The 24,926-nt window shown below is 40.3% G+C and overlaps 1 non-coding gene across 1 annotated transcript; it reads left to right on the top strand.

Moving 5' to 3' along the window:
• The first annotated feature begins 24,172 nt into the window (after window positions 1-24,172).
• On the top strand, window positions 24,173-24,280 carry LOC130943095 (small nucleolar RNA R71). Its single transcript, XR_009071629.1, has one exon. It is a non-coding gene; the product is annotated as a small nucleolar RNA R71 (small nucleolar RNA).
• Window positions 24,281-24,926: the final 646 nt, after the last annotated feature.

Genomic DNA, 24,926 nt, shown 5'->3' on the forward strand with positions numbered 1-24,926 from the left:
TTGTTTTGAAAATGGCATATTGTGGTTTTGTATGAAAATATGGTTTTTGGGCATACTTTGACGGGACATAACTTGGACTACGGATCTTCGTTTTGTATCAAATCTGTTTAGAAATGAAATTGGATCCGGGATGTCCATGCCGTTCGAAGAACGGGTGAAAAACGGTTTAAAATGAGGAAGTTATGTCCGTTGGAAGATTGGGGTTTAAATCTGTGAAATTCTGCAGCTTTTAACTTAGAAAATTTTTAGCAGAATGACCCCTTGCGCGTGGGCGCACCTGGCGCGTACGCGCCGATCTTCCGAAAAGTGCCATCCACGCGTACGCGTGATGTGCGCGGGCGCGCCGATTGTGCTGCACCCAATGCCCAGCCATTTTCCCGAGAGTTATGGCAGCACTGTGCCGGTGTTGTGCCTGGGGCACGAGAACACCCGCGCGTACGCGCGGTTGACGCGTGCGCGTCGATGGGCAAGTTTGGAATCCACGCGTTAGCGTGCACGACGCTTGCGCGCCGATGAGTTTTTGAGGCCATCCACGCGTGCGCGTGGAGTGCGCGTATGCGTGGCCCTGTTTTCATCCCAAAGTTGACTTTTGAGTTTTAAAAGCCAAATCTCATACTTCTAAGCCGCCGATCTCACCATTCATGTCTTAAATCATCATAATATGCCTAGCTATTAGAAAGGGGCTAGTGAATGTGATAACTTGCGAGTGAAGCAAGGAAAAAATGTATGATCAATGAGGATCAAGATGATTATGTGAGATGCGGAGGATGGTGGTGGAAGTGTTTGTTATGCCATGGGCCGAAAGGCTGTAATTGTTAATGAAATGGCTGGTTATGGATTTAACCGTGAGCCGGAATAGCTGTGTATGCTATGAATATTGGCTGGTTATGGATTTAACCGTGAGCCGGAATAGCTGTGTATGCTATGAATATTGGCTGGTTATGAATTTAACCGTGAGCCGGAATGGCTGATATGGATGTTGATCCATGGATGAGAATTCATGCATGTTGATGCTGAATTATTGATAATTGTGATTTGCACTTCCACTATCTGAGGTACGAGTTTCCTTGGGTAGTAGCAGTGGCTAGCCACCACGTGCTCCAGGTCGAGACTCGAAGCTCTGTTGACCCTATGTCGTAAGTGTGGCCGGGCACTGTGAAAGGCCCGGATGAGCTCGAACCCCCGTAAATAATCACCAGTGAGGGTGATGGATATGGATCATGTTTATGATCAAGTTTATAACGAGTATAACTCGAGTTTGGGGATGCACGACAGAGGGACAGTCCAATGGTTAGCGACCAGGACTTGTCGGGTTGGCTCTATAACCGACAAGATGATATCATCGGCCACTAGGGACAGGCATTCATCATATGCATACTATGTGAATTGTTTGAGATTGCCTATTTGATTGCATATTACTTGCTAATTGTCTAAATGTCTTAACTGCTACTATTTGTATATTCTTTGTTTGATATATCTGTGTTTGCTATAATATACTCCTGCTGGTGGTTGGGAGGTTTGAAGGAATTGGAAAGGGAAGTATTAGTTAGACTGAAGAATCTTTAGTCAGATGCCCTTATATGGTTTAGCTTGTTTATAAGCTTTGATATTATCTGGAGGGAGTTATAGGATTGCCTTTGGCTTTCCTCTATTATTATGTATTATATATGTGGAAACTGTTACCATGCTGGGGACCTCTGGTTCTCACCCATGCGGATTTTGTGGTTTTCAGATGCAGGACGTGAGGTGTCCCGCTGATGCATGCTGGAGACTTCTATATTGCGAAGATCCTTTGTTCTCGGGGCTATGTTTTGGTTTATATGTTTTGCTTAGATACTTTTATCTCCATTAAATAATACAAACTGTGATGACTCCTCTTATGGGAGATTTTGGAGAATAGGTTTTATGTATTTGTGTCCCTTTGGGTTTCCTTGGGGTTTTCCTTATTTTATCATATGTATATATTGTTATACTCGGACCGGTTATCTTCACAGCCGGATCTTGAGTCTTGATATTCCTGTTTTTGACACTCCTTTGTATATATATAATCTCGCGTTGGTTTATCCTTGTTCGTTACGTTATCGATCGGAGTGTTGCGCTTTTGAGTTGCGTTTTTGTTTACCCCTTTTTCTACAAAGGCTCCTAGTTATAATCAATCATTCATACTACTATACGTACTAAATTTTTATTTTTAGAGGTCGTAATACCTTGCCATCTCTGAATTATGACTTAAGCATAAGGCTCTGTATGGTAGGGTGTTACAGGTTCCCGCTCCTACTGGAATAGAATTCCTTGATTCTTTTGCGTCTGTCACTAACGCCCAGCACTTGCGAGTCTGAAGCACGTCACAGTCATTCATTACCGGAATCCTACTCGGAATACCACAGACAAGGTTAGACTTTCCGGATTCCCAGGATCCTACTCGGAATACCACAGACAAGGTGAGACTTTCCGGATCCTCATAAATGCCGCTATCTATCTAGCTTATACCACGAAGATTCTGTTGGGGAATCTAAGAGATACACATTCAAGCTCTGGTGCATGTAGAACGGAAGTGGTTGTCAATCACGTGCGTTCATAGGTGATAATGATGATGAGCGTCACATAATCATCACATTCATCATGTTCTTGGGTGCGAATGAATATCTTGGAATAAGAATAAGAGAGATTTGAATAAAAGAAGATAGAATTGCATTAATACTTGATGTACAGTAGAGCTCCACACCCTTAATCTATGGTGTGCAGAAACTCCACCGTTGAAAATACATAAGTAGAAGGTTCAGGCATGGCCGAATGGCCAGCCCCCATGATCTGAGAACTAATCGTCCCAAGATGTCAAATACATTAGTTAAATGTTCTATTTATAATAAACTAGCTCCTAGGGTTTACATGAGTAAGTAATTGATGCATAAATCTACTTCCGGGGCCCACTTGGTGTATGCTTGGGCTGAGCTTGATCAATCCACGAGATGAGGCTTCTCTTGGAGTTGAACTCCGAGTTATGACGTGTTTTGGGCGTTCAACTCCGGATCATGACGTTTTTCTGGCGTTTAACTCCAGACAGCAGCATGTACTTGGCGTTCAACGCCAAGTTACGTCGTCAATTTCCGAATGAAGTATGGACTATTATATATTGCTGGAAAGCTCCGGATGTCTACTTTCCAACGCCATTGAGAGCGCGCCATTTGGAGTTCTGTAGCTCCAGAAAATCCATTTTGAGTGCAGGGAGGTCAGATTCCAACAGCATCAGCAGTCCTTTTGTCAGTCTTTTTCAGAGTTTTGCTCAAGTCCCTCAATTTCAGCCAGAATTTACCTGAAATCACAGAAAAACACACAAACTCATAGTAAAGTCCAGAAATGTGAATTTAACATAAAAACTAATGAAAACATCCCTAAAAGTAGCTTGAACTTACTAAAAACTACCTAAAAACAATGCCAAAAAGCGTATAAATTATCCGCTCATCACAATACCAAACTTAAATTGTTGCTTGTCCCCAAGCAACTGAAAATCAAATAGGATAAAAAGAAGAGAATATACTATAAATTTCAGAATATCAATGAATATTAATTATAATTAGATGAGCGGGACTTGTAGCTTTTTGCTTCTGAACAGTTTTGGCATCTCACTTTTTCCTTTGAAGTTTAGAATGATTGGCTTCTCTAGGAACTTAGAATTTCGGATAGTGTTATTGACTTTCCTAGTTAAGCATGTTGATTCTTGAACACAGCTACTTATGAGTCTTGGCTGTGGCCCTAAGCACTTTGTTTTCCAGTATTACCACCGGATACATAAATGCCACAGACACATAACTGGGTGAACCTTTTCAGATTGTGACTTAGCTTTGCTAGAGTCCCCAGTTAGTGATGTCCAGAGCTCTTAAGCACACTCTTTGGATCACGACTTTAACCACTCAGTCTCAAGCTTTTTACTTGGACCTTCATGACACAAGCACATGGTTAGGGACAGCTTGATTTAGCCGCTTAGGCCTGGATTTTATTTCCTTGGGCCCTCCTATCCATTGATGCTCAAAGCCTTGGATCCTTTTTACCCTTGCCTTTTGGTTTTAAGGGCTATTGGCTTTTTCTACTGCTCCTTCTCTTTTTTTTTTCGCCATTTTCTTCTTGTTCACTGCTTTTTCTTGCTTCAAGAATCAATTTCATGATTTTTCAGATCATCAATAACATTTCTCTTTGTTCATCATTCTTTCAAGAGCCAACAATTTTAACATTCATAAACAACAAGATCGAAAGACATATGCACTGTTCAAGCATTCATTCAGAAAACAAAAGTATTGTCACCACATCAATATAATTAAATTAAATTCAAGGATAAATTCGAAATTCATGTACTTCTTGTTCTTTTGAATTAAAACATTTTTCATTTAAGAGAGGTGAAGGATTAATGGATTTTATTCATAGCTTTAAGGCATGGTTACATACTAATGATCATGAAATAAAGACACAAAACATAGATAAACACAACATTAAAAACCGAAAAACAGAAAGAAATAAAGAACATGGAATGAATCCACCTTTAGTGGCGTCTTCTTCTTGAAGGTCCAACAATGTCCTTAAGCTCTTCTATGTCCCTTCCTTGCCTTTGTTGCTCCTCCCTCATTGCTCTTTGATCTTCTCTTATTTCTTGGAGAATGATGGAGTGCTCATGATGTTCCACCCTTAATTGTTCCATATTGTGGCTCAAACCTTCTAAAGAAGTGTTGAGTTGCTCCCAATAGTTGTTTGGAGGAAAGTGCATCCCTTGAGGCATCTCAGGGATTTCTTGATGATGAGCTTCCTCATGCATCTCTTGAGAACCGTGAGGGGTCTCTCTTGCTTGCTCCATCTTCTTCTTGGTGATGAGCTTATCCTCTTCAATGAAGATGTCTCCTTCTATGATGACTCCAGCTGAGTAACATAGATGGCAAATAAGGTGAGGAAAAGCTAGCCGTGCCATGGGTGAAGGCTTGTCGGCTATTTTGTAGATTTCATTGGAGATGACCTCATGAACTTCTACTTCCTCTCCAATCATGATGCCATGAATCATGATGGCCCGATCCACAGTAACTTCAGATCGGTTGCTAGTAGGAATGATGGAGCGTTGAATGAACTCCAACCATCCTCTAGCTATGGGTTTGAGGTCCAGTCTTCTTAGTTGGACTGGCTTGCCTTTGGAGTCTCTCTTCCATTGAGCTCCTTCCACACAAATGTCCATAAGGACTTGGTCCAACCTTTGATCAAAGTTGACCCTTCTAGTGTAGGGGCGTTCATCTCCTTGCATCATGGGCAAGTGGAATGCCAACCTCACATTTTCCGGACTGAAATCCAAGTATTTCCCCCGAACCATTGTGAGATAATTCTTTGGACTCGGGTTCATACCTTGATCATGGTTCCTAGTGATCCATGCATTGGCATAGAACTCTTGAACCATTAAGATTCCGACTTGTTGCATGGGGTTGGTTAAGACTTCCCAACCTCTTCTTTGGACTTCATGTCGGATCTCCGGATACTCATTTTTCTTGAGCTTGAAAGGGACCTCAGGGATCACCTTCTTCTTTGCCACAACATCATAGAAGTGGTCTTGATGGCTCTTGGAGATGAATTTTTCCATCTCCCATGACTCGGAGGTTGAAGCTTTTGTCTTCCCTTTTCCTTTTCTAGAGGATACTCCGGCCTTAGGTGCCATTGATGGTAATGGAAAAACAAAAAGCTTATGCTTTTACCACACCAAACTTAAAATATTGCTCGCCCTCGAGCAAGAGAAGAAAGAAGAGAAGAAGAAGAAGAAGAAAATATGGTAGAGAAGGGGGAGTGATGGTTCGGCCAAGGGTGAGAAGAAGGGGGTAGTGTTGTGTGAAAATGAAGTAGAATGGAAGGGTATTTATAGGGAGAGGGGGGAGGTTGTGTTCGGCTATTTAGGGTGGGAAAGGGAGGGAAATTGGTTTTGAATTTTTGAAGGTAGGTGGGGTTTATGGGGAAGAGTGGATGGATGTGAGTGGTGAATGGGGTAATTGGGAAGAGGAATTGAGGTGATTGGTGAAGAGTGTTGGGAAGTGTGGCATGGGGAATAGGAGAGTGTGATTAGGATTAAAAGGTAAGGTGGGAATATGTTAGGTGGGGATCCTGTGGGGTCCACAGATCCTGAGGTGATCCTGTGGGGTCCACAGATCCTGAGGTGTCAAGGAATTCCATCCCTGCACCAAATATGCATGTAAAATGCCTTTGTGCATCATTCTGGCGTTTAAACGCCCATTGGTGCACATTCTGGGCGTTCAACGCCCATGTAAAGCATGTTTCTGGCGTTGAACGCCAGTTTCATGCTTGTTACTGGCGTTCAGCGCCAGTTTTTCCTCTCTGGGCACATTCCTGGCGTTCAGCGCCAGAATGTTGCTTGTTTCTGGCGTTCAGCGCCAGAATGATGCTCTGTTCTGGCGTTGAATGCCAGCCAGATGCATCTTACTGGTGTTGAACGCCAGTCTGTGCGTCCTCCAGGGTGCGAAATTTTTTCTTCTGCTGTTTTTGATTCTGTTTTTAATTTTTATGATTTTTTCGTGCCTCCTCATGATCATGTACCTAATAAAACACAAAATAACAATAAAATAAAATAAGATAAAATTAGATAAATAAAATTGGGTTGCCTCCCAACAAGCGCTTCTTTAATGTCAATAGCTTGACAGTGGCTCTCATGGAGCCACAAGGTGATCAGGTCAATATTGTATAGTTGCCCACACCAAATTTAGAGTTTGGATATGGGGTCTTAACACCAAACTTAGAGTTTGGTTGTGGCCTCCCAACACCAAACTTAAAGTTTGACTGTGGGGGCTCTTCTTGACTCTGAACTGAGAGAAGCTCTTCATGCTTACTCTCTTTTGTCACAGAGGGGTGGCCATGTGTCTTAAACACAAGGTAGTCCCCATTCAATTGAAGGACTAATTCACCTCTGTTGACATCTATCACAGCTCCTGCTGTGGCTAGGAAAGGTCTTCCAAGGATGATGCAATCATCCTCCTCTTTCCTAGTGTCTAAGATTATGAAATCAGCAGGGATGTAAAGGCCTTCAACCTTTACTAGTACGTCCTCTACTAATCCATAAGCTTGTCTTAATGACTTATCTGCCAATTGTAATGAGAACAAGGCAGGTTGTACCTCAATGATCCCTAGCTTCTCCATTACAGAGAGTGGCATAAGATTTATCCCTGACCCCAGATCACACAGAGCTTTTGCAAAGTTCATGGTGCCTATGGTGTAAGGTATTAAGAACTTGCCAGGATCTTGTTTCTTTTGAGGTAGAGTTTTCTGAATCCAAGAATCCAGTTCACTAATGAGCAGGGGAGGTTCACTTTCCCAAGTTTCATTACCAAACAACTTGGCATTCAGCTTCATGATAGCTCCTAAGTATTGAGCAACTTGCTCTCCAGTCACATCTTCATCCTCTTCAGAGGAAGAATAGTCTTCAGAGCTCATGAATGGCAGAAGGAGATTTAATGGAATCTCTATGGTCTCTATATGAGCCTCAGATTCCTGTGGGCCCTTAATAGGAAATTCCTTCTTGCTTGAGGGACGTCCCAGGAGGTCTTCCTCACTAGGATTTTTGTCCTCTCCCTCCCTTGTGCATTCGGCCACATTGATCACATCAATGGCCTTGCACTCTCCTTTTGGATTCTCTTCTGTATTACTTGGGAGAATACTTGGAGGAGTTTCAATGACTTTCTTACTCAGCTGGCCCACTTGTGCCTCCAAATTTCTAATGGAGGATCTTGTTTCATTCATGAAACTGAAAGTGGCCTTTGACAGATCAGAGACTATACTGGCTAAATTAGAAGTGTTTTGTTCAGAATTCTCTGTCTGCTGCTGAGAAGATGATGGATATGGCTTACTATTACTCATCCTATTGCGTCCACCATTGTTAAAGCCTTGTTGAGGCTTTTGTTGATCCTTCCATGAGAAATTTGGATGATTTTTCCATGATGAGTTATAGGTGTTTCCATAAGGTTCACCCATGTAATTAACCTCTGCCATGGCAGGGTTCTCAGGATCATAAGCTTCTTCAGAAGCTGGCTCTCTAGTACTGTTGGATGCATGTTGCCATCCATTCAGATTTTGAGAGATCATGTTGACCTGTTGAGTCAACACTTTGTTCTGAGCCAATATGGCATTCAGAGTATCAATTTCAAGAACTCCTTTCTTCTGAGGCATCCCATTATTCACGAAATTCCTCTCAAAAGTGTACATGAACTGGTTATTTGCAACCATGTCAATGAGTTCTTGAGCCTCTTCAGGCGTTTTCTTTAGGTGAATGGATCCACCTGCAGAATGATCCAATGACATTTTTGAAAATTCAGAGAGACCATAATAGAATATATCTAATATGGTCCATTCTGAAAACATGTCAGATGGACATCTTTTGGTCAGCTGCTTGTATCTTTCCCAAGCTTCATAGAGGGATTCACCATCTTTTTGTTTGAAGGTTTGAACATCCACTCTTAGCTTGCTCAGCTTTTGAGGAGGAAAGAATTTATCCAAGAAGGCAGTGACCAGCTTATCCCAGGAGTCCAGGCTATCTTTGGGTTGTGAATCCAACCATATTCTAGCTCTGTCTCTTACAGCAAAAGGAAAAAGCATGAGTCTGTAGACTTCAGGATCAACTCCATTCGTCTTTACAATCTCACAGATCTGCAAGAATTCAGTTAAAAACTGATAAGGATCTTCAGATGGAAGTCCATAAAACTTGCAGTTTTGTTGCATTAAAGCAACTAGTTGAGGCTTAAGCTCAAAGTTGTTGGCTCCAATGGCAGGAATGGAGATGCTTCTTCCATCAAACTTAGACACTGGCTTTGTGAAGTCACCAAGCATTCTCCTTGCATTATTATTATTTTCGGCTGCCATCTCCTTCTCTTGTTCCAATGTTTCTGAAAGGTTACCTTTAGAATAATTTAATTTAGCTTCTCTTAATTTCCTCTTCAGAGTCCTTTCAGGTTCAGGATCAATTTCAACAAGAGTATCTTTTTCCTTGTTCCTGCTCATATGAAAGAGAAGAAAACAAGAAAAGAAAGAGGAATCCTCTATGTCACAGTATAGAGATTCCTTTATGTTAGTAGAAAAAGAAAGGGGAGAAGAGTGAAGAAGAATGGGTTCGGATATTTAGATGGAGAGAGGTGAAGAGAAGTGTTAGTAATTAAATAATTAAATAGAATAAGAAAAGAGAAGGGAGATTTTGAAAATAATTTTGAAAAAGGGGTTAGTAATTTTCGAAATTTAGAGATAAAATGTAATTAAAATTAAAATATGAAACATTTAGTTAATTAAAAAGAATTTTTTTTGAAAAAAAGGTGAGATATTTTCGAAAAATTAGAGAGGGAAAAGTAGTTAGGTGGTTTTGAAAAAGATAAGAAACAAATAAAAAGTCAAATAGTTAGTTGAAAAAGATGTTAAAATCAAATTTGAAAAGATAAGAAGATAAGATAAGATAAGATATTTTTGAAATCAAATTTTGAAAAAGATAAGATAAAAAGATAAGATTTTTAAGAAAAAGATATTTTGAAAAAGATTTAATTTTAAAATGACTTAACTAACAAGAAACTACAAGATAAGATTCTAGAACTTAAAGATTGAACCTTTCTTAACAAGAAAGTAACAAACTTCAAATTTTTGAACCAATCACATTAATTGTTAGCTAATTTTTGAAAATTTGATATAAAAATAAGAAAAAGATTTTGAAAATATTTTGAAAAAGATTTTTGAAATTTTCGAAAAATAGAGAAAAAAAAATGGAAAAGATATGATTTTTGAAAAAGATTTTGAAAAGATAAGATTTTTTTAAAATTGAAATTTTGACTTGACTTGTTAGAAATAACTAATTTTAAAAATTTTTGACCAAGTCAACCCAAAATTTCGAAAATTTGGAGGGAAATAAGGAAAAGATATTTTTTTTTATTTTTGAATTTTTAAAGATGAGAGAGAAAAACAACAAAAATACTCAATGCATGAAATTTTTAGATCAAAACAATGAATGTATGCAAGAATGCTATGAATGTCAAGATGAACACCAAGAACACTTTGAAGATCATGATGAACATCAAGAACATAATTTTGAAAAATTTTTTGATGCAAAGAAAACATGCAAGACACCAAACTTAGAAATTTTTAATGCTTGGAAAATATGAATGCAAAGATGCACATGAAAAACAAGAAAAGACACAAAACAAGAAAACATCAAGATCAAACAAGAAGACTTATCAAGAACAACTTGAAGATCATGAAGAACACTATGAATGCATGGAATTTTCGAAAAATGCAAGAAAAATTTTTTAAAGCATGCAATTGACACCAAACTTAAAAATTGACTCAAGACTCAAACAAGAAACACAAAATATTTTTGATTTTTATGATTTTCTAATTTTTTTGGATTTTTATTAATTTTTTCGAAAATATTTTTGGAAAAACGAAAAAGAAAAGAAAAATTTTGAAAAAGTTTTTGAAAAGAAAATTACCTAATCTGAGCAACAAGATGAACCGTCAGTTGTCCATACTCGAACAATCCCCGGCAACGGCGCCAAAAACTTGGTGGACGAAATTGTGATCCATGTTCTTTGTATTTGTATGAAATCATTATTATGGCACCAGTTGAATTCACAACTCCGTTCAACTAACCAGCAAGTGTACTGGGTCGTCCAAGTAATAAACCTTACGTGAGTAAGGGTCGATCCCACAGAGATTGTTGGTATGAAGCAAGCTATGGTCACCTTGTAAATCTCAGTTAGGCAGATTAAATTTGTTTATGGTTTCGAAAATTAATAATTAGAAGAAATAATAAAAGGGATAGAATACTTATGCAGATTCATTGGTGGGAATTTCAGATAGGCGAATGGAGATGCTGTATGGCTCAAGAACGTCTTCTCTCCTACTGCTTCAACTCAATCCTTCTTACTCCCTTCCATGGCAAGCTGTGTATAGGGGTTCACCGTTCGACGATGGCTACTTTTAATCCTCTCGGGAAAATGGTCCTCTGCGGCTGTCACTCGCATGGCTAATCGTCAGGAGGCATCACACTGGCCGAAGGCTACATCCCATCCTCGCAGTGAAAACTACGCTCACGCGCTCTGTCACAGCACAGCTAATCACTGGTTGGTTCCCGCTCCTACTGGAATAGAATTCCTTGATTCTTTTGCGTCTGTCACTAACGCCCAGCACTTGCGAGTCTGAAGCACGTCACAGTCATTCATTACCGGAATCCTACTCGGAATACCACAGACAAGGTTAGACTTTCCAGATTCCCAGGATCCTACTCGGAATACCACAGACAAGGTGAGACTTTCCGGATCCTCATAAATGCCGCCATCTATCTAGCTTATACCACGAAGATTCTGTTGGGGAATCTAAGAGATACACATTCAAGCTCTGTTGCATGTAGAACGGAAGTGGTTGTCAATCACGTGCGTTCATAGGTGAGAATGATGATGAGCGTCACATAATCATCACATTCATCATGTTCTTGGGTGCGAATGAATATCTTGGAATAAGAATAAGAGAGATTTGAATAAAAGAAGATAGAATTGCATTAATACTTGAGGTACAGTAGAGCTCCACACCCTTAATCTATGGTGTGCAGAAACTCCACCGTTGAAAATACATAAGTAGAAGGTTCAGGCATGGCCGAATGGCCAGCCCCCATGATCTGAGAACTAATCGTCCCAAGATGTCAAATACATTAGTTAAATGTTCTATTTATAATAAACTAGCTCCTAGGGTTTACATGAGTAAGTAATTGATGCATAAATCCACTTCCGGGGCCCACTTGGTGTATGCTTGGGCTGAGCTTGATCAATCCATGAGCTGAGGCTTCTCTTGGAGTTGAACTCCGAGTTATGACGTGTTTTGGGCGTTCAACTCCGGATCATGACGTTTTTCTGGCGTTTAACTCCAGACAGCAGCATGTACTTGGCGTTCAACGCCAAGTTACGTCATCAATTTCCAAATGAAGTATGGACTATTATATATTGCTGGAAAGCTCTGGATGTCTACTTTCCAACGCCGTTGAGAGCGCGCCATTTGGAGTTCTGTAGCTCCAAAAAATCCATTTTGAGTGCAGGGAGGTCAGATTCCAACAGCATCAGCAGTCCTTTTGTCAGCCTTTTTCAGAGTTTTGCTCAAGTCCCTCAATTTCAGCCAGAATTTACCTGAAATCACAGAAAAACACACAAACTCATAGTAAAGTCCAGAAATGTGAATTTAACATAAAAACTAATGAAAACATCCCTAAAAGTAGCTTGAACTTACTAAAAACTACCTAAAAACAATGCCAAAAAGCGTATAAATTATCCGCTCATCAACCACTTATACGGAGTAAGGTTTAGCGTCTTTTCTGATCATAAGAGTCTCAAGTACATCTTTGATCAGAAAGAGCTAAATATGCGCCAGAGAAGGTGGATGGAGTTGCTTAAAGATTATGATTTCGAGTTGAGTTATCACCCTGGAAAGGCGAACGTGGTAGCAGATGCTTTGAGTCGGAAATCTTTAACAATTGCTTGGATGAGAATCAAGGAAGAAGAACTAGTGGATAAGTTTGTAGATCTTAAGCTGGATATTAGTGAAGTTGCCGGAAGAGCTTGTTTGAACCAGTTACAGATTTCAAGCACGTTTAAATCAGAAATACAAAGGGCTCAGCAAGATGAGCAGAAGTTTCAGCAATTGTTTCAACCAGTTGGTGATAAGAGACGCGAAGAATTCACTAAGGATGATGAAGGGTTATGGAGATACAAGGGAAGGATTTGCATACCAGATGTCGGGAGTTTGAGGCAAGACTTGCTGTTGGATGCTCACAACAGTGGGTTTTCTATTCATCCCGGGAGCACGAAGATGTATTATGACTTGAAGAAGATGTTCTGGTGGCCGGGGATGAAGGGTGATGTAGCTACAGTGGTATCCAAATGTTTGACCTGCCAGAAAGTGAAGATAGAGCATCAAAAACCGTCAGGAATGCTACAACCACTTGAGATTCCTCAGTAGAAGTGGGAAGGAATTGCTATGGATTTTGTTACCGGTTTACCGAGGACTAGGTCGGGGTTTGATGCAATTTGGGTGATCGTAGATCGCTTAACCAAATCCGCTCATTTTCTGCCCATCCGACTAAACTGTTCTATGGAGGAATTGGCAAGATTATACATCAAGGAGATAGTGAGGTTGCATGGTGTGCCGTCAAGTATAGTATCGGACCGTGATCCCCGATTCACATCAAGGTTTTGGGGAGCTTTCCAAAGAGCTTTCGGTACGAAGCTATCTCTTAGTACCATGATGTGGAGCATTCAACCCGGGAGTTGGGATCGTTACATGCCATTGGTGGAGTTCGCATATAACAATAGATTTCATGCAAGCATTGGGATGGCTCCGTATGAGGCTTTGTATGGACGAAAGTGTCAGTCTCCACTTTGTTGGTATGAATTTGGAGAAGTAAGTGTTTTGGGTCCAGATTTGATAGCAGAGACTACTGAGAACATTAAGAAGATTCGTGCAAGGATTTTAACTGCCCAAAGTCGACAAAAGAGTTATGCGGATCAGAGAAGAAAACCCTTAGAGTTTGAAGTGGGAGAACATGTATTCCTTAGAGTTACACCGACAACTGGGATTGGAAGAGCAATCAAGACCAAGAAGTTGAACCCAAGATATATAGGACCGTTTGAGGTTTTGAAGAGATTCGGTCCAGTGGCGTATCAAGTAGCTTTGCCACCTCATCTGTCTAATTTGCATGATGTATTCTACGTGTCACAGCTCCGTAAATACACGTCGGATGCGGCTCATGTGTTGGAGCCTGAATCGGTCAAGTTGAAAGAGAACTTGACTCTCCAAGTGACACCAATGAGGATCGATGACACTAGTGTGAAGAAGCTGCGAGGAAAGAATGTCCTATTGGTTAAAGTTGCTTGGGAGCGAGCAGGAGTAGAAGAGCACACTTGGGAATTGGAGTCTGAGATGCGAAAGGATTATCCCGAGCTTTTCTCAGGTAATTCAAATTTTGAGGGCAAAATTTCTTATTTGGTGGGGAGAATGTAAGAACCGCAACTAATTAACTGGGTAATTAAGTGAATTAATTGCTCAAATTAGATTCCGAAAGGTTAGAGAGAGAATTTGAGGATTTAAAGGTGATTTTTGGACTCAGTGGGTCTTTCTGAGTCAGAAAATGTGCTTTCTACGAAAAACCGTAAAAAAAATTACGAACCGGCAGTTGAACCGGTTCAAGTCTGCCCAGTAGCACACAATAAAAAGTGAAAACCGTCAAAAAACTTAGAAAAACATTAGAAATGGAGAACCGGGCTTTAATTTTAAAGGTTTGGCCCGAAGTTAGGCCAAACGGGCTAAAAACGCTAACGGGTTGGACCGGGCCCAAGTTGGGCCCAAGCCCAACATATAAATACACTTAAATGAACCCATTTCAGCCACTTTCACCCTCATAACCTAAACACAACAGCAGCTGAAGTGAGGAGAGAGGTGAGAGCTTTCCACCATTGTTACTATTCACTTCAAACTTCCCAAGCTCATGTCTTGAGCTACGGAGCTCCGATCGCCGCACCGTTTGCGGCTACGCGTTCCTTGTGAAGAGCTCTACAAAACCCATCCAAGAAACCCTCAAGGTAATCACGAAATCCTTCCAGTTCTGCTCTTCAAAATTTCGGGTTTTATTAGAGTTTTGGGTTAAATGGGTTTTTGTGATTTTGGATGTTTAGGTTTGCTCTAATCCTTGCATAGCTTTGGATTTGTGTTGTCAAATCTGTTGGGAAAGGTAAGAGCTCTTAAACCCTTGTGAGATTATGCTTATGTTGAACCCTAGGTTGATTTGTGGTGATTTATATGTATATAGTTTGATTATTGTGGCTTTGGGAGCTTTTGGAAATTATTTGTGCTTGTTGGAGTGGATTTGAAAGCTTGGATTGTGGTTGGAAGCTTGTTGGTGCTCATTTTGAGTTTGGGTGCATAAAGGGAATCAGCCAAGGTATGGTTTCGGTTTCCTCTATGTAGTATATAATATTCATGGACACATAGGCTAGTGACCAATAGGATAGGTTGAACTAAAATGATGGTTGGTGTGGTAAATGTTGATGAATTGATGAATGTTGAGTTGATTGTGATGAATTATAATGATATGATGATGTTGAATGAATGTATGGATTGGAAGTTGGTTCTTATGATGATTGTAGTGTTATGATTTATGAAATGGTGGGCTTGATGGTGATTTTGATCATAAGTGTTATATGGTTGATGTTGGAATTGAGAATAATGAAATGAGAAGGAAAATGTGGTGAGATTGATGTATTATGCTATAACAGGTACATTTTGATGAAAAATGGAGCTTTGGATGGTTTGGTATTATTTGGTATGGGTATGGTGAGATAGAGTGGTAATTGTGAAGTTTGGAAAAATTGAGTTTTTGGTGAACTTTGTTCGATCATAACTTTTGCCTCGGTTTTTGAAATTGATTGAAAATTGTTTAGAATTAAAGATCTTTGAAAACTCTTTGAATCGGTATAAAGTTTGTGAAAATTGGAATTTTGTAGAGGAAGTTATGATCATTCAAAGTTGGTGTTAAAAATCTGAAATTTTACAAAGTTGCAGAGTTTCATGATTTTTGATATGTGCGGGTGCACACGTCTTGTTTCTCAAAAATTTATTTGTTTTCAACTATTTTGCCTTCCCAACAAGGTTGTAAGCTTCTATAACACTATTTTAAGACGTTTGGGCCTAGTTTTGAGTATTAGAACATGGGATATAAATTAAGGGCTCTAGTACATGATTTTAAGATAAAATTAGAAAACGGAGGCATAGGTTTCTGGCGTGCTGAGAATGGTTTGACGTTAGGTGAAGGATGATTGGTATATGAGATGAGGAATGATGGATCTATGTATACTGAAAATGCTTTTGAAAACCACTGGAATACTATTTTTACATGACATTTTGAGACGCTATGCGCCTGGCAGGGACGGTGGTTAATCCTGCCTGTCGAGGTAGCGGCGGCGGCGTAAGGACGGTGGTTAATCCCGCTTACGTTGAGATGTGAGGTCTGAGGCAAGAATATCCCGCTCGCATCCCTTCGGATCTATAGGGCGAGCAGGCGCCGGTACCTGGACAGTGATCCGGGCACTATATATCGGGGGTTCCCATATGAGAAATCCGAAGGGCGACGTCTCCATGGAGATGTGTCGGGTTGGCAGTTGAACCGACAATGTGATATCACAGCCAATAGGGCAGGCATTCATCATATGCATTTCTTATCTGCTTGTATGCTTTGTCTACTTGTAATGGTTTGCCTAATTGAATAACATGCTTACTTGCTATCTGAATTATTTGCCATATATGCTACTACTTGTGCTTTATTTGCTTTGAACATTATCTGTGTTTTCTGCTGGGATTGAGGAGGTTCGGAAGGCGTTGGCGATGGGGTCGCATGGAGGATCGGTTGGTGAAGGCTGTGGGATAGCGGTGTTTGGTTAGAATAGAAATGCCTTAAGATAGATAACCTGGTTTATTTAAGTCAAGTTGGTATATTATGCTTAAATGTTTTAGAATGCTTTAAGTTGAATCTTGTGATGGATATGAAGCTTAGGATTGCCTTTGGCGTCCCGGGGTCTTATATCCTATATCACTGGGAACTGTTACCATACTGAGAACCTCCGGTTCTCATACCATATTGTTGTTGTATTTTTCAGATGCAGGTCGCAACCCACCTCGGTGAGTTGCTTTGGTTGGTGACAGGAGCGGAGAATCTTGGATCATTTTGGAGTTCTTTTTGGTTTATTTTGTTTATACATCTCTCTTTTTGTATTTTATTTTGCCTAGAGGCATGTATTCGAGAGAACAAAACTTGTATAAGCTGTTTTCACTGTATGGTTTTGTGTATCAGTATATGGCTAGCCGGCTTAAACTCCGCGAGTCATGGCTAGTTCTCTATGATATTATATATTTATCTTTTGTTATATCTTATCTGTTTCTTATGCCTTAAGCTAGTAGCTCCGTTAGTACGTTTAAGCTTCGAAATTCTGTTTTTGAGCTATATCTTTCATCGGGCTTCTAGATTATACTATTCTTTCTATATATATATTATGTATGAGTTTAGAACTGTCGTAATCTCTGATTAACCTTGGCTTTACGACGCGAGGTAAGGCTTAGGCTAATTAGGGTGTTACACTCCTCATCTTCAAGGGACTTCTTTGTGACTCTATTTGTGATAGGGTCCTTAACCTTTTTCTTTTGGGATTTCCTTCATTGTTCATCCTGTATAAAAGAAAAAGTCAAATAAAGCATCAACATAATTCAATTGCATGAAGAGAGAAAAATAAAGCATCAAAACTAATAAAGAACTGGGCATATGCATAATCATATGGCAGCCATATAATAAAGTAAACAAACCTTAAGATTTCATGAACAAATAAAGCTTGATGGACAAATAAATCATATAGCAGCCACATATTTTAAGAGGCTTATGGCAAACTACTGTCATATCAATTTTTGTAATCATATGGCAACCACATATAAAGCATCACGAACAAATAAAGCATCATAGACAATTTTTGTACTACCTCAATTTCAGCTTCACTGTCAAAATCATTAAACTCTATTTCTTTGTGGTTAGGTTTGATCTTGTTCGGTGTCACATCAACAATAATGGGTCGCACACCCTATCTAACTAAGTCTACCTCGCCAATATCACTCAAGGGTATCGGACTATTCGCCGATTCATGTGGCTCTCTTATGTTAGGGTCAAACTGTAATTGGACACCAATGTTGAACAAGTCCCTTGGAACCGTTTTCATCACATAATGCTTCTGGGGAATATATGGATCTTTCACATAAAAGCACTGGTGTGCTTGGGTTGCCAACACAAATGGTTTGTCTTGGTAACATTTTTTGTTGAAATGAACATATGTCAGACCATAATAATCTTCCTCAGCCATAAATCACTCACACTTAAATAACACAACTTTAAATTGGCTATAATAGTCTAACTCGATAATATCTATGATTCTACCATAATATCTTATATTGGCCTTGATTGTTTTTTCCTTAACACTCGCAAAGCTTGTAGTTTCAGCTACCACAGTGATACCACTGTTTTGCGTTTTTCGCATCACTTCTCGCTGCTTAGTATGAAATCTGTACCCATTGACGACATAAGCAAAAAATGATTTTGCAACTTTATTTGGACCCTTTGACAACTGTCATATACAACTGGGAACATCATCCTTCATGGCACGTCCTGTAAACCAGTTTATAAAGTCTTCATTCTGATCTTTAACAACGTTTCACTTTCGCTTCCGCTTGTCTTGCTTTTGTTGCTCACCATGTTCTCTACAAGGGATGTATATTATTATGTAATACTACCAAAATTAGTCTAAGGAATAGAACTAATAAAAAGTGCAAATTTACCTCATGTAAGGCTCCACGTTAACGCAATTGTTTAATACATATGCATTAGCTTGAAGTAGTGACTTCTCGTCCAAAATAATTAGTTGCCCTTTTTTTCCACCCAATGGACTTCCCTTGTTTGTGAACAAGTTTGAATCAGGCTCTTTGGTTGAAGTGCCTTCATCATTATTCTGAGATACTCTATTGAATCTTGTTTTCACTTCCTCATGCAAATATCTTGAACAAAAAGTTAAAAACTCTTCAGCCAAATAACCCTCCGCTATTGATCTGTCTGGACGACTTCTATTACGTACATACCTTTTTAGTGTGCACATATGGTGCACGAAATTGTGATCACTACTTTTACATAAAACAATCCCCTGGTAATGAATCCAAAAACTTGGTACTCAATACCATGGCATAAACACAACTTCGCACAACTAACCAGCAAGTGCACTGGGTCGTCCAAGTAATACCTTACGCGAGTAAGGGTCGATCCCACGGAGATTGTTGCTATGAAGCAAGCTATGGTCACCTTGTAAATCTCAGTCAGGCAGACTCAAATGGGTATAGTGATAAACGAATAAAGCATAAAGATAAAGATAGAGATACTTATGTATATCATTGGTGAGAGCTTCAGATAAGCGCATGAAGATGCCTTCCCTTCCGTCTCTCTGCTTTCCTACTGTCTTCATCCAATCCTTCTTACTCCTTTCCATGGCAAGCTCATGTAGGGTTTCACCGTTGTCAGTGGCTACCTCCCATCCTCTCAGTGAAAACGTCGCCTATGCTCTGTCACAGCATGGGTAATCAGCTGTCGGTTCTCGGTCAGGCCGGAATAAAATCCATCGATCCTTTTGCGTCTGTCACTAACGCCCCGCCTGCTAGGAGTTTGAAGCACGTCACAGTCATTCAATCATTGAATCCTACTCAGAATACCACAGACAAGGTTAGACCTTCCGGATTCTCTTGAATGCTGCCATCAGTTCTCGCCTATACCACGAAGACTCTGATCTCACGGAATGGCTGGCTCGTTTGTCAGGCGAGCACTCGGTTGTCAGGCGATCAACCATGCATCGTGTATCAGGAATCCAAGAGATAAACACTAGAGCCTTTGATTGCTTGTAGAACAGAAGTGGTTGTCAGTCACCTTGTTCATGAGTGAGAATGATGATGAGTGTCACGGATCATCACATTCATCAAGTTGAAGAACAAGTGATATCTTGGACAAAGAACAAGCGGATTTGAATAGAAGAACAATAGTAATTGCATTAATACTCGAGGTACAGCAGAGTTCCACACCTTAATCTATGGTGTGTAGAAACTCCACCGTTGAAAATACATAAGAACAAAAGTGATCATTGGTTTCGGCCCCAGAGAGGGAACCAGAAGAACCAAGATGAAAATACAATAGTAAAAGGTCCTACTTATAGAAAACTAGTAGCCTAAGGTGTACAAAGATGAGTAAATGACATAAAAATCCACTTCCGGGCCCACTTGGTGTGTGCTTGGGCTGAGCAATGAAGCATTTTCGTGTAGAGACTCTTCTTGGAGTTAAACGCTAGCTTTGGTGCCAGTTCCGGCGTTTAACTCCCATTTAGGTGCCAGTTCCGGCGTTTAACGCTGGAATTTCTGAGGGTGACTTTGAACGCCGGTTTGGGCCATCAAATTTTGGGCAAAGTATGAACTATCACATATTGCTGGAAAGCCCAGGATGTCTACTTTCCAACGCCGTTGAGAGCGCGCCAATTGGGTATCTGTAGCTCTAGAAAATCCACTTCGAGTGCAGGGAGGTCAGAATCCAACAGCATCTGCAGTCCTTTTGAGTCTCTGGATCAGATTTTTGCTCAGATCCCTCAATTTCAGCCAGAAAATACCTGAAATCACAGAAAAACACACAAACTCATAGTAAAGTCCAGAAAAGTGAATTTTAACTAAAAACTAATAAAAATATACTAAAAACTAACTAAATCATACTAAAAACATACTAAAAACAATGCCAAAAAGCGTATAAATTATCCGCTCATCACAACACCAAACTTAAATTGTTGCTTGTCCCCAAGCAACTGAAAATCAAATAAGATAAAAAGAAGAGAATATACTATAGACTCCAAATTATCAATGAAACTTAGCTCCAAATTAGATGAGCGGGACTAGTAGCTTTTTGCCTCCGAACAGTTTTGGCATCTCACTTTATCCTTTGAAATTCAGAATGATTGGCTTCTTTAGGAACTCAGAATCCAGATAGTGTTATTGATTCTCCTAGTTAAGTATGATGATTCTTGAACACAGCTACTTATTGAGTCTTGGCCGTGGCCCAAAGCACTCTGTCTTCCAGTATTACCACCGGATACATACATGCCACAGACACATAATTGGGTGAACCTTATCAGATTGTGACTCAGCTTTGCTAGAGTCCCTAATTAGAGGTGTCCAGGGTTCTTAAGCACACTCTTTTTGCCTTGGATCACAACTTTATTTCTTTCTTTTTCTCTTTCTCCTTTTTTTCGTTTTTCTCTCTTTTTTTTTCGTTTTTCTCCTTCTCTCTTTTTTTTTTGTATTCACTGCTTTTTCTTGCTTCAAGAATCATTTTTATGATTTTTCAGATCCTCAGTAACATGTCTCCTTTTTCATCATTCTTTCAAGAGCCAACAATTTTAACATTCATGAACAACAAATTCAAAAGACATATGCACTGTTCAAGCATACATTCAGAAAACAAAAAGTATTGTCACCACATCAAACTAATTAAGCTAGTTTTAAATATGAATTCAAAATCCTGTACTTCTTGTTCTTTTGTAATAAAAACAGTTTTCTTTTAAGAAAGGTGATGGATTCACAGGACATTCATAACTTTAAGGCATAGACACTAAGATACTAATGATCACAAGACACAAACATAGATAACATAAGCACTAAAACTCGAAAAACAGGAAAGTAAAGAACAAGGAGATTAAAGAACGGGTCCACCTTAGTGATGGCGGCTTATTCTTCCTCTTGAAGATCTTATGGAGTGCTTGAGCTCCTCAATGTCTCTTCCTTGTCTTTGTTGCTCCTCTCTCATGATTCTTTGAGGAGGAGGATCTCTTGTTTGCTCCATTCTTTTCTTAGTGATGGGCTTGAGGTCATGCCTTCTCAGTTAAACCGGCTTCCCTCTTGAATTTCTCTTCCATTGGGTGTCCTCTTCACAGATGTCTATGAGGACTTGGTCCAACCTTTGATCAGAGTTGACCCTTCTTCATGGCCACAACTTCATAGACGTAGTCTTGATGCACCCTTGAGATGAATCTCTCCATCTCCCATGACTCGGAGGAGGAAGCTTTTGCCTTCCCTTTCCTCTTTCTAGAGGTTTCTCCGGCCTTGGATGCCATAAATGGTTATGGAAAAACAAAAAGCAATGCTTTTACCACACCAAACTTAAAAGGTTTGCTCGTCCTCGAGCAAAAGAAGAAAGAAGAGAGTAGAAGAAGAAGAAATGGGGAGAGGGAGATGGCTTTGTGTTCGGCCAAAGAGGGGGAGAAGTGGTGTTTAGTTTGTGTGAAAATGAAGGAGTGAAGAAGGGTTTATGGGGAAGAGGTATTGAGGTGATTGGTGAATGGGTGAAGAAGAGAGAGGGTGGTGGGGTTGGTGGGGATCCTGTGGGGTCCACAGATCCTTAGGTGTCAAGGAAAAGTCATCCCTGCACCAAATGGCATTCAAAATCACGTTTTGAGCCATTTCTGGCGTTAAACGCCGGGCTGGTGCCCATTCCTGGCGTTTAATGCCAGGTTCTTGCCCTTTTCTGGCGTTTAACGCCAGTCTGGTGCCCCTTTCTGGCGTTAAACGCCCAGAATGGTGCCAGACTGGGCGTTAAACGCCCAACTGCTAGCCTCACTGGCGTTTAAACGCCAGTGAATTCTCCTCCAGGGTGTGCTATTTTTCTTCCTGTTTTTCATTCTGTTTTTGCTTTTTCAATGGATTTTGTGACTTCTTATGATCATCAACCTACAAAAAACATAAAATAACAAAAGGAAATATATAAAATATAATCATTGGGTTGCCTCCCAACAAGCGCTTCTTTAATGTCAGTAGCTTGACAGAGGGCTCTCATGGAGCCTCACAGATACTCAGAGCAATGTTGGAACCTCCCAACACCAAACTTAGAGTTTGAATGTGGGGGTTCAACACCAAACTTAGAGTTTGGTTGTGGCCTCCCAACACCAAACTTAGAGTTTGACTGTGGGGGCTCTGCTTGTCTCTGATTTGAGAGAAGCTCTTCATGCTTCCTCTCCATGGTGACAGAGGGATATCCTTAAGCCTTAAACACAAAGGATTCTTCATTCACTTGAATGATCAGTTCACCTCCATCAACATCAATCACAGCCTTTGCTGTGGCTAGGAAGGGTCTGCCAAGGATGATGTTTTCATCCATGCACTTCCCAGTTTCTAGGACTATGAAATCAGTAGGGATGTAATGGTCTTCAATCTTAACCAAAACATTCTCTACAAGTCCATAAGCTTGTTTTCTTGAGTTGTCTGCCATCTCTAGTGAGATTCTTGCAGCTTGTACCTCAAAGATCCCTAGCTTCTCCATTACAGAGAGAGGCATGAGGTTTACACTTGACCCTAAGTCACACAGAGCCTTCTTGAAGGTCATGGTGCCTATGGTACAAGGTATTGAAAACTTCCCAGGATCTTGTTTCTTTTGAGGTAATTTCTGCCTAGACAAGTCATCCAGTTCTTTGGTGAGCAAAGGAGGTTCATCCTCCCAAGTCTCATTTCCAAACAACTTGTCATTTAGCTTCATGATTGCTCCAAGGTATTTAGCAACTTGCTCTTCAGTGACATACTCATCCTCTTCAAAGGAAGAATACTCATCAGAGCTCATGAATGGCAGAAGTAAGTCCAATGGAATCTCTATGGTATCATTTTGAGCCTCAGATTCCCATGGTTCCTCATTAGGGAATCCATTGGAGGTCAGTGCACGCCCATTGAGGTCTTCCTCAGTGGCGTTCACTGCCTCTTCTTCCTCTCCAAATTCGGCCATGTTGATGACCTTGCACTCTCCTTTTGGATTTTCTTCTGTATTGCTTGGAAGAGTACTTGGAGGGAGTTCAGTAACTTTCTTTCTCAGCTGTCCCACTTGTGCCTCCAAATTCCTAATGGAGGACCTTGTTTCAGTCATGAAACTTTGAGTGGTTTTGATTAGATCAGAGACCATAGTTGCTAAGTCAGAGGGGTTCTGCTTAGAATTCTCTGTCTGTTGCTGAGAAGATGATGGAAAAGGCTTGCCATTGCTAAACCTGTTTTTTCCACCATTATTGTTGTTGAAACCTTGTTGAGGTTTCTCTTGAGTCTTCCATGAGAAATTTGGGTGAGTTCTCCATGAAGAATTATAGGTGTTTCCATAGGGTTCTCCTAGGTAATTCACCTCTTCCATTGAAGGGTTCTCAGGATCATAAGCTTCTTCCTTAGATGAAGCATCCTTAGTACTGCTTGGTGCATTTTGCATTCCAGACAGACTTTGAGAAATCAAATTGACTTGTTGAGTCAATATCTTGTTCTGAGCCAAAATGGCATTCAGAGTGTCAATCTCAAGAACTCCTTTCTTCTGGCTTATCCCATTGTTCACAGGATTCCTTTCAGAAGTGTACATGAATTGGTTATTTGCAACCATTTCAATGAGCTCTTGAGCTTCTGTAGGCGTCTTCTTCAGATGAAGAGATCCTCCAGCAGAGCTATCCAAGGACATCTTGGATAGTTCAGATAGACCATCATAGAAAATACCTATGATGCTCCATTCAGAAAGCATGTCAGAAGGACATTTTCTGATTAATTGTTTGTATCTTTCCCAAGCTTCATAGAGGGACTCTCCATCCTTCTGTCTGAAGGTTTGGACTTCCACTCTAAGCTTACTCAATTTTTGAGGTGGAAAGAACTTTGCCAAGAAGGCATTGACTAGCTTTTCCCAAAAGTCCAGGCTTTCTTTAGGTTGTGAGTCCAACCATGTCCTAGCTCTGTCTCTTACAACAAAAGGGAATAGCATCAGTCTGTAGACCTCAGGGTCAACCCCATTAGTCTTGACTGTGTCACAGATTTGCAAGAACTCAGCTAAAAACTGATGAGGATCTTCCAATGGAAGTCCATGGAACTTGCAATTCTGTTGTATTAGAGAAACTAATTGAGGCTTAAGCTCAAAGTTGTTTGCTCCAATGGCAGGGATAGAGATGCTTCTCCCATAGAAGTCGGGAGTAGGTGCAGTAAAGTCACCCAGCACCTTCCTTGCATTGTTGGCATTGTTGTTGTTTTCGGCTGCCATGGGTTCTTCTCCTTTGAAGAATTCGGTCAGTTCCTCAACAGAGAGTTGTGCCTTAGCTTCTCTTAGCTTTCGCTTCAAGGTCCTTTCAGGTTCAGGGTCAGCTTCAACAAGAATGCCTTTGTCTTTGTTCCTGCTCATATGAAAGAGAAGAGAACAAGAAAATATGGAATCCTCTATGTCACAGTATAGAGATTCCTTGAGGTGTCAGAGGAAAAGAAAAATGGAAGACAGAGGTAGAAAA

This window comes from Arachis stenosperma, chromosome 7 (genome assembly GCF_014773155.1).
Source record: "Arachis stenosperma cultivar V10309 chromosome 7, arast.V10309.gnm1.PFL2, whole genome shotgun sequence".
In the NCBI taxonomy this organism is placed as follows: Eukaryota; Viridiplantae; Streptophyta; class Magnoliopsida; order Fabales; family Fabaceae; genus Arachis; species Arachis stenosperma.